Genomic DNA, 11412 nt, shown 5'->3' with positions numbered 1-11412 from the left:
ATAATAACAAATATTTTCAAATATATATTTAACAGGAAACTAACGTCAAAAAATAATTAACGAGAAACAGAAAACTAGATGCAAATGCATCGAACTAACCTCAAATTATATTTAACAGGAAATCAGAAATTGGATGCACATGCAAGCATTAAACTAACAAACTAATCTGAAAAATTAATTAATGGACAATCAGAATATTGATACAACTGCATTAAACTAACCTCAAAAAATAATTAACGGGAAATCAAAACTTGGATGCAAATACATCAAACTAATACCAACAAATAATTGTCAAAAAATCGAAAACTGGATGCAAATGCGTTGAATTAACCCTCAAAGATTAAATTATTGAAAAATCAAAAACTGGATACAACTGTATTGAACTAACCTAAAAAAATAACTAAATTACAAAAAACAATATTTTCAACCAAAAACAATTTTCCTAAAACCCTTACGCCACAAAGAATAGTTTCCACACTAATCTCAAGTGAAGTTTAACATAACAAAGTTTCTTTCTAGAAAATGATAATGAAACTATGAAAGAACAAATGAAAAAAATGAATTAAGTTGCTTGAACATTTATTTATGCATTTGTTAACCACACATGTGACTGAGAAAAAATGAAAAAAAAAAGTAAACTAATAAAAAAACAAGTAATAGTGTACACCAAAAACAAATAAAATTGTATTGTATGCACTATATATATGAACCTAACAAATAAAGTTGAATCAATTTGAAGTGTAAAATTTAGTCATAGTTAAGAATTTTAAAAACCATAGGCCACAATAATTACGACATATTCTAATTAAATTTATGAATTTTATAATTTCCAATTTTAACGGAATAACGAGATTCAGTTAAAACGGACGTTGGCTTAAATAATTTATATAACTATTGATTTAGTTAAAGTAGACATTGGGCTTAAATAAATTATATACCAAACCAAACCAAAACAAATTACATATGAAAAATTAAATTATACAAAAAATAACATCACAAAATATATAATAGCAACTGAAAAAAAAACCCCCCAATAATAACAAATATTTTCAAATATATATAATAATGCATAAAACTAACGTCAAAGAACAATTAATGAGAAACAGAAAACTAGATGCAAATGCATCGAACTAACCTCAAATAATATTTAAAGGGAAATTGGAAATTAGATGCACATGCAAGCATTAAACTAATCTTAAAAATTAATTAATGGACAATCAGAATATTGATACAACTACATTAAGCTAACTTCAAATAATAATTAATGGGAAATCAATACTTGAATGCAAATACATCAAACTAACACCAATAAATAATTGTCGGAAAATCGAAAACTGGATGCAAATGCATTGAACTAACCCTCAGAAATTAAATTACCGGGAAATCGAAAACTCGATGAAACTGTATTGAACTAACCTAAAAAAAATAACTATAAATTGGAAACAGGATGCAAATGCGTGAAACTAATCTTTACAAATAATTAACGGGAAATCGAAAACCGGATGCAACTACACTAAACTAATATCAAAAAATAAATTTGATGCAAATGCATTGAACTAACCTCAAGAAATAATTAACAGAAAATCGGAAATTGAATGTAAATTCATTGAACTAACCTCAAATAATAATTAACGGAAATCAGAAACTAGATGCAAATACAACATCATCGAATAATAAACGAGAAATTGGAAACTGACCAAATTCACATGTATTAAACTAATCTCAAAAAATAATTAACGAAAAATTAGAAACTAGATGCAAATGGATTGAACTGAGCTCGAAGAATAATTAGCATGAAATTGAAAATTGGATGCAAATGCATTAAACTACAACAAAGAATAATTAACAAGAAATCGGAAGCTGGATGCAACTGCATTGAACTAACCTCAAAAAATAAATAACAGAAAATCAAAAACTGGATGCAAATGCATTGAACTAATCTCAAAATATAGTTGTGTTATATATTGTGGGAATGTCTCGATAAGTATAGTTTTGCATTTAAAACGGTGTTTATCTTATCTTTTTTTGTATAATTGGGAACACCTTGGTATTCAAGTAGCTTCAATATGAACTTCATCTTATTAGACAATTTAACAAAACTTCAATCAAACTTCTATTATTAAACAACAAATGAAGTTGAAGAATTTTATCAATGGTGAGTTATTTTTTTTTAATAGAGAGTACGTGAGGTTTTCATATTATAAATTTTTTGGATGAGTGAGCAATATAATATCTGTATATAATAATTATGCATATATAGTTGCATATATTTTTCAAAATAATTAATATGATTGGACCCGTTCGTAGATAATCTTTGAAGATCCTACATAGTGAGTTAGGTATATAATTTAAAGAATAATTAACGGAAAATCAGGAACTGGATAATCTTAGATGATCCAATATTGTAAATCAAGTATAATTTATTTTTATGTCATGTTTGCAAGGACACTACAGATGGATAAGTAGAAAGTTGGTATTGCACACCATATTGGATAATTAAAAGGAAATCGAAAACTAGATTCAAATACATTTAACTGAGCTTAAAGTGTAATTAACGGGAAATCAAAAACTTTATGCAAATGAAATAAACTAAACTCAAAAAGTAATTAACTAGAAATCGAAACTGGATGCAACTGTATTAAACTAACGTCAGAGAATAACTAATGGGAAATTAGAAATTGGATGCAAATTCTTGAAAAATATTTAACGGTAAATCGGAAACGATATGCAAAAATGCATCAAACAAACCTCAAATAATAATTAACGATGAATCAGAAACTGGATGCAAATGCATTGAACTAACCTCAAAATATAATTAACAAGAAATCAAAAACCAAATGCAACTGCATTGAACTAACCTCATAGAATAATTGACGAAAAATCATAAACTACGTGCAAATGCATTAAAATAACCTCAATGAATAGTTAACGGGAAATCAGAAACCGGATGAAATTGCATCGAACTAATTAAAACCTCAAAGCATAAATAATCATAAATCATAAACTAGATGTAAATGTATTGAACTAACCTCAAAGAGTTATTAATAAAAAATCGAAAACTGGATGCAAATGTAATGAACTAATCTAAAGACTAATTAACGAATATAGAAACATAAAAAAAAAAGGATGCAAATGCACTGAACTAACCTCAATGAATAATTAACGGGAAATCATAAATTTGATGCAACTACATTGAACAAACCTCAAAAAATAATTAACGGGAAATCGAAAATTTGCTACAAATGCATTAAACTAACCTAAAAAAACAATTAATAGAAAATCAGAAATTGGATGCAACTGCATTGAACTAACCTCAAAGAATATTTAACGGAAAATAGAAAACTGGATGTAACTGTATTAAACTAAAATAATATATTAACTAACAGGCCAGAAAATCAGAAATTGGATACAATATCCTTGATGAGTATTTAACAAAAAATCAGAAACTAGATGCAAATGCATTGGAATAACCTTAAAGAATAGTTAACTAGAAATCGAAAACCGGATGTAACTACATCGAACTACCCTCAAAGCATAAATAACTGGAAATTGATTGGAAGCTAGATGCAAACTAACTTCGAAAAATAATTAACGGGAAATCAGAAACTGGATGCAGATATATTAAACTAACCTTAAAGTGTAATTAATGGAAAATTTGAACCTTGATACAAATGCAATTAATTAATCTCAAAGAGTAATTAATGAAACATTGAAAACTAGATGGAACTGCACTGAATTAAATTTAATGAATAACTAACGGGAAATCATAAATTTAGTGCAACTACACTAAACTAACCTCAAATAATAATTAATAGAAAATCAAAAACTTGATACAACTACATTGAATTAACCTCAAAGAATAATTAACGAGAAATCGAAAACTAGATCCAACTACATACATTGAACTAGCCTAAAAAAATAATTAACGTAAAATTTGAAACTTTATGCAAATGTATTGAACTAACCTCAAAATATAGTTGTATTATATATAGGGAGAATATAATATATCAACAAGTATAGTTTTACATTTTAAATAGTGTTTATTATAATTATTTTATTATGATTGGGAATGTCTTACTATTTAAGTAGCTTCAATATCATCTTCACCACATTGAACATTCTCACAAAATTTCAATCAAACTTATATTATTAAACATAAAAACAAAAATAAATCCATGGGTTTTACCAAGATTTGATGCTTTCTTTTGATATAGAATAGTGCAAGAAATTTAAACAAGTGATTAATATAATTTCCATATCTCATAGCTATGAATAATTGCTAATATTTTTTAGAATAATTTAATATAATGACACCCGTTCGTAGGACGGGTTCGAAAGATAATATATATTATAGTTGTACTCTATTAGCTCTATTTTTTGAGGATTCATAGAGTCTCCAATATTTGTAAAACTTTTTGGCTAATTACGAAAAAGTAGGAGACTAATATTTGGCAATCACATAGACTCCAGTTTTTTCTAAATTCTATTACTAATTACCAAAAAATATGATATAAAAAAGGAAACAATCTCATCTAGAGTTTCATAGATTATTCAACTTTTCCTAAATACTATAGCTAATTAAGAAAAAATAGGAGACAAAAAAACTAAATTGTTAAAAACAATAATTTTCATCGAAAACGATTTTCCTAATACGCCACAAAGAATAGTTTTCACACTAATATTAGGTGAAATTTAACATAACAAAGTTTCTTTCTAGAAAAAGACAATGAAATAACGAAGAAAAAAATGAATTTAGTTGCTTGATCAATTACTTTCTACATTTGTTAACCTCACATGTGACTGGGACAAAAAAGAAAAAATAAAAGTCAACTAATCATAAAATAAGTAACAGTGTACACCCAGAACTAAGCGGACAACAAATAAAATTGTATTGTATGCACTATATGTCTATATGGGCCTTAACAAATAAACTTGGATAGATTTAATGCACCATTCACTTTGAGATTTAGACATTTAGTCATCGTTAAGGATATAAAAAACAATAGTAATTACGACATGTTCCAATTAAATTTATGAATTTATAAAAAAAAAAATCAACACTATAATGTAATTTCCAAGTTTATAATATATAAAATAAATTATATACCAAACCAAAACAAATTCCAATGAAAAATTAAATTATACAAAAAATAGCATTACAAAACATGTAATAGAAAATTTTGCATTCATTCTAATGCAAGCTCACATGTATATATATATAAAAAATAATAACGGCAAACTAATAATGACAAATATTTTAAAATATATATAATACTACATGAAACTAAGCTCAAAGAACAATTAATGAGAAATTGAAAACTGGATGCAAATGCATCGAACTAACCTCAAATAATATTTAACAGAAAATCGAAAACTTGATGCATATGCAAATATTAAACTAATCTTAAAACGTAATTAATGAGAAATCAGACTATGGATACAACTGCATTAAACTAACCTTAAAAAATAATTAACAGAAAATCAAAACTTGGATGCAAATACATCGAATTAACATAAAAAAAAAAAAATTGTTGGGAAATTGAAAACTGGTTGGAAATACATTGAACTAACCCTCAATGATTAAATTAATAGGAAATCGAAAATTGGATGCAACTGCATCGAACTAACATAAAAGAAAAATTAACTATAAATTGGGAATATAATGCAAATGCGTAGAACTAATATTAAATAATAATTAATAGGAAATCGAAATCGGAAATCGGATATAATTGTATTGAACTAATCTCAAAAAATAAACTGGATGCAAATGCATTAAACTAACATCGAGAAATAATTAATAGAAAATTGAAAACTGTATGCAAATTCATTGAACTAACCTCAAACAATAATTAACGGGAAATCATAAACTAGATGCAAATGCAACCTTATCGAATAATAAATGAGAAATAAAAAAAAACTGAATGCAAATGCATTAAAATAATCTCAAAGAATAATTAACGAAAAATCAGAAATTGGATGCAAATGCATTGAACTGACTTCGAAGAACAATTAATAGGAAATTGTAAATGAATTGAACTAACCTCAAAAAATAAATAATGGAAAATCGGAAACTAGATGCAACTGCATTGAACTAACATAAAAAAAAATAACGGAATTGAAAATCAGAAACTGGATGCAAATATATTGAACTAATCTCAAAACATAGTTGTGTTATATGTTGTAGGAACGTTTCGATAAGTATAGTTTTACATTTAAAATAGTGTTTATCTTATATCTTTTCGTATGATTGGGAACGCATTGCTATTTAAATAGTTTCAATATGAACTTCGCCTTATTAAGCAATCTCACAAAACTTCAATCAAACTTCTATTATTAAACAACAAAATGAAGTTGAAGAGTTTTATCAAGGGTGAGTTATTTTTTAATGGATAGTAGGGTTTTCACGTTATAAAAAATTTGGACGAGTTATCAATATAATATTCATATATAAAAGTTATGTATATATAGTTGCAAATATTTTTCAGAATAATTAATATAACATCACACGTTCGTAGATAATTTTTGAAGATCATACATAGTGAGTCATGTATAATTTAAAGAATAATTAACGGGAAATTGGGAACTGGATAATTTTTTATGATCCCACATAGTAAATGAAACATAATTTATTTTTATGTCATGTTTGAAGTTGGTATTACACACCCCATTGGATAATTAAAATAAAATAAAAAACTGAATTCAAATACATTGAATTCAGCTCAAAGAGTAATTAACAAGAAATCGGAAACTTTATGTAAATACAATAAACCATACTCAAAAAGTAATTAACTAAAAATCAAAAACTGGATATAACTGCATTAAACTAACGTCAGATAATAATTAACGAGAAATTAGAAATTGGATGCAAATTCTTGAAAAATATTTAACGGGAAATCGGAAACAGTATGCAAATACATCAAACAAACTTCAAATAATATTTAACGGAAAATCGGAAACTAGATGCAAATGCATTGAACTAATATAAAAAAATAATTAGCAGAAAATCAAAAATCGAATGCAACTGAGTTGAATTAACCTAATAGAATAATTGGTGGGAAATCATAAACTAAATGCAAATACATTGAAATAACCTCACAGAATAGTTAACGAAAAATAAAAAACTGGATGTAATTGCATCGAACTAACCTCAAAGCATAAATAATAAAAAACTAGATGCAAATATATTGAACTAACCTCAAAGAGTTATTAACGGGAAGTCACAAATTGTATGCAAATGCAATGAACTAATCTCAAAGACTAATTAACGAAACATCAAAAAATAGATACAGCTGCTCTGAACTAATCTCAATAAATAATTAACAGGAAATCATAAATTTTGATGCAACTACATTGAACTAACCTAAAAAAATAATTAACAGGAAATCGAAAACTTGATGCAAATGCATTGAACTAACCTCAAAGAGCAATTAACTAGAAATCGAAAATTGGATACAACTACATTGAGCTAACCTCAAAAAATAATTAATGAAAAATAAAAAAACTGGATGCAACTACATTAAACTAAAATCAGAGATTGACTAGTTGTAAATCATAAATTGGATGCAATATTTTGAGGAATATTTAACGGAAAATCAGAAACTTGATACAAATGCATTGAAATAACCTCAAAAACTTGATACAAATGCATTGAAATAACCTCAAAGGATAGTTAACAAGAAATCAAAAATCAGGTGTAACTGGTCAAACTAACTTCAAGCATAAATAACAAGAAATTTGAAACTAGATGCAAATGCATTGAACATCGAACTAACCTATAAAAATAATTAACTGGAAATTAGAAACTGAATGCAGATGTATTGAACTGATCTGAAAAAGTAATTAATGATAAATTGGAACCTGGATGGAAATGCAATGAACTAATCTAAAAAACTAATTGACGAAACATCAAAAACTAGATGCAACTGCACTAAATTAACCTTAATGAATAACTAACAAGAAATCATAAACTTGATGTAACTGCAGTGAATTAACCTCAAATAATAATTAACGGGAAATCGGAAACTTGATGCAACTGCATTGAACTAACCTCAAAGAATAATTAATGGGAAATCGGAAACTAAATGCAATAACTACATTGAACTAACCTCAATGAATAATTAACAGAAAATCGGAAACTTGATGCAAATGCAGTGAACTAACCTCGAAACATAGTTATATTATTTGAAGAGGGAATATAATGTTATCAATGTTTGGTGTTTTCTTTTTATTGAGAGTGGTGCAAGAAATTTGAATGAGTGATTAATATAATTTTTATATATATCGTAGCTCTACATAATTGTTAATATTTTTTAGAATAATTTAATATAACAACACCCGTTCGTAGGACGGGTTCGAAAACTAGTAGTATATACATAGGGGTGCTCTGCATAAAATTTTAAGCCTCCGTCGTCCATCCGTCGGCACATAGAGATTAAAAATCCACATTAAATGGCTGCATCATAGTATATACTTTGGCGCGCTCCATATATTCATCCCCAAAGCACATATATATAGTAAACATACATCAATTTATTTGCATTGATATACATGCGATGGGGATTCCTATAACCACTTTCCACCATGTCAACCATAGCGCATAACTTAATTCTCGACAGTAGATTTCACTCCTGGAGAACACATATATTTACATGTAAAGCGTAGACAATGATTACTGATTAGCAAAAGATGAGCTCATCATCAGTTAATTAACTCCGCATTTTTCAACGACAGTAAAGTTTACTACACACAGTGTGATCAGTTTATCACCCAGTGGACAGTGGCGCATGACTTAGAATATTCCATCCGTCCAAAGAATTTTGCTGGACTGAGAATTCTATATAAATATATGACTCTGAGAATTGCACTACTTCATCAAATTAAAGTACTCCTTGCTCTCCTCTTTACTCCGACCCTGTTGGAGAAAGAGGGCTCAGATGGTAGCAAGAGATGATGTACATTCCCTAAGATTGGAATTGGCAGAAATAGGAAGAAGCATTCGCTCTTCGTTTCATCATTCAAGTTTCAGAAGTACTTCAGACATGGAGTCATCTAGCTAGAGACAAGAATGATGACGAAGTTGAATTGCAATGGGCTGCGATCGAGAGATTGCCCACATTGAACGTCTTAGAACATCATTATTTGATTATAACAAAGGTGGGGATGAGAGTGTATTAATATATCTGTACACTCCAACAAATCAGGAAAATACTTGATAAGAGTTGGACTCTGTACTCTTTCATTCGGTTCTCGTTAGATAAGTAGAGATAGTTAGATAAGTAGAGAGAATCTCTCAACTCAGTTGTAATCTCCTATTCCTATTTAAATACCTCTAAATCAATAAAGGAAAGATATCTTTGAGGAACTTAACCTACGTGTTTTCACATGGTATCGGAGCAACAATTTTATTCAAGTTAAAACACTTTTTTTTTCTAGCTTCCTCCCTATTTACTTTGTTCAATGGATGTACCACCAACTCCTGGAACACCAGAGTCTAATGCAACTCAGGTTTCCTCAAATGGTCCTTTTTTTGTGCATCACTCAGACAATCCATCCACTGTGTTGGTTGCTCCTTCTTTATCAGGTGACAATTACAACACATGGATTCGTGCCATAACTATGGCCTTCGAAATAAAGCACAAATTTGGTTTTGTTAATGGTGCGATTGACAAACCAACCGATCTTTGCTGAAATTCTTCAATGGCAAAGATGTAATGATCTTGTTTCCTCTTTGGATACTCAATTCGTGAATCCTGAAATTCGTGGAAGCATTGCATACTCTGAATCTGCAAGAGAAATCTGGAAGGACCTTGCGGAACGTTACTCTCAATCAAATGCTCCATTAGTCTTTCAAATCAAGTTCTATCTCTGCTTATTTTACCAAGCTCAAGTCCTTGTGGAATGAACTTGATTCTCTCACTATAATTCAGCCATGTACTTGTGGTTATGGCAAGCTTCTTGCAGTTCAAATCCTTGACGATCGAGCAATGAAATTTCTTCTAGGTCTCCATGATAGGTACAAACCACTTCGCAGCCAAATACTTCTCATGGAGCCCTTTCCTGCCATTACCAAGATTTACTCTCTTGTTCGTCAAGAAGAAAAACAGCAAGAGATACATTCTTTTTCATCTCCTATTCCGTATAGTACGCACTTTGCGCAAAGCCCGCCAGATCGTGGAAACCATTTCAATCGTGGCAATCAAAAACCACGTTTTCATTGCGATCATTGTGGAAGAGATAACCACACTATAGATCGTTGTTTCAAGCTCCATGGCTATCCTCCAAAGAAATCTGATGTACACTAGAACGCAACAAAGAACAAAGAACAAGAAATGGTCACAACTCCTAGCGTCACTAAGGAACAGTGTAACAAATTACTTGCCATGCTTTCTTCAGGTAGTGCAGATTTCAATGCAAATCTAGCAGGTATTGCCCTTACCGTTCCCACCAATTCAGTGTGGATTATTGATACAGGAGCCTCTAATCACATGTGTTATAGTTTATCACTTTTTTCTTCTTACAAACCATGTCCACATCCTTTTTCCGTTGGTCTTCCTGATGGCTCAAATGCATTTGTAACTCATGTTGGTACTGTACAGTTGTCCCAATTCATTAAACTTGAAAATGTTTTCTTTATTTCATCTTTCAAGTTTAACCTTTTATCAGTCAGCCAACTTACCAAATCAAATGATTGTGTATTAACATTTTTTCCTCACGAATGTGTTTTTCAAGACCAATCAACGAAGAGGACGATTGGGATGGGTGACATTCATGAAGGGTTGTATTATTTTCAAGCGGCTTCAGCAATGGCCGTCATCAAACCACCTACCATTGATTTATGGCATTGGCGCCTTGGCCATGTTTCTTATCGCACTCTCCATCGTCTAGTTAACAAGGTTCCATTTATTTCTTGTTCTGAAAATAAAACTTGTAATATTTGCCCTCAAGCAAAACAAGCTCGTTTATCTTTTCCTTTGAGTTCAATTAATACTACTAGACCTTTTGCTTTGATTCATTGCGATATATGGGGCCCCTTTTCTCAACCTTCATTAAATGGTTCTTGTTATTTTTTAACCATTGTAGATGATTTTAGCCGTTGCACTTGGCTCTATCTCATGCATTTTAAATCTGACACAAAACAAGTTTTGCAATATTTTTTTTCCATGGTTCACACTCAATTTTAGCATCACATACATCGTATTTTTTCTAACAATGGTGCTGAAATTTTTCCAACAATACAAGGTGTACGTTCCGATAATGGAACTGGATTTTTATCTAAAGATATGCATAATTTTTTTTTAGACAATGGTGTCATTCACCAATGAAGTTGCGTTGGAACTCCCCAACAAAACGGGGTTGTAGAACGGAAACACTGTCATCTTCTTGAAGTAGCTAGAGCTCTTCAATTTCAGGCAC

The 11412-nt window shown here is 29.6% G+C and overlaps 1 pseudogene; it reads left to right on the top strand.

Annotated features, from left to right (window-relative positions):
• Nucleotides 1-8933: 8933 nt before the first annotated feature.
• LOC147482764 (pleiotropic drug resistance protein 3-like) overlaps nt 8934-11412 on the top strand; it is a 144242-nt pseudogene continuing 141763 nt past the window's right edge.

This window comes from Coptis chinensis, chromosome 8, assembly GCF_015680905.1.
Source record: "Coptis chinensis isolate HL-2020 chromosome 8, ASM1568090v1, whole genome shotgun sequence".
NCBI classification, from domain to species: domain Eukaryota; kingdom Viridiplantae; phylum Streptophyta; class Magnoliopsida; order Ranunculales; family Ranunculaceae; genus Coptis; species Coptis chinensis.
The sequence above is the reverse complement of the archived record's forward strand: the minus strand, read 5'-3'. Positions and strand labels throughout refer to the sequence as shown.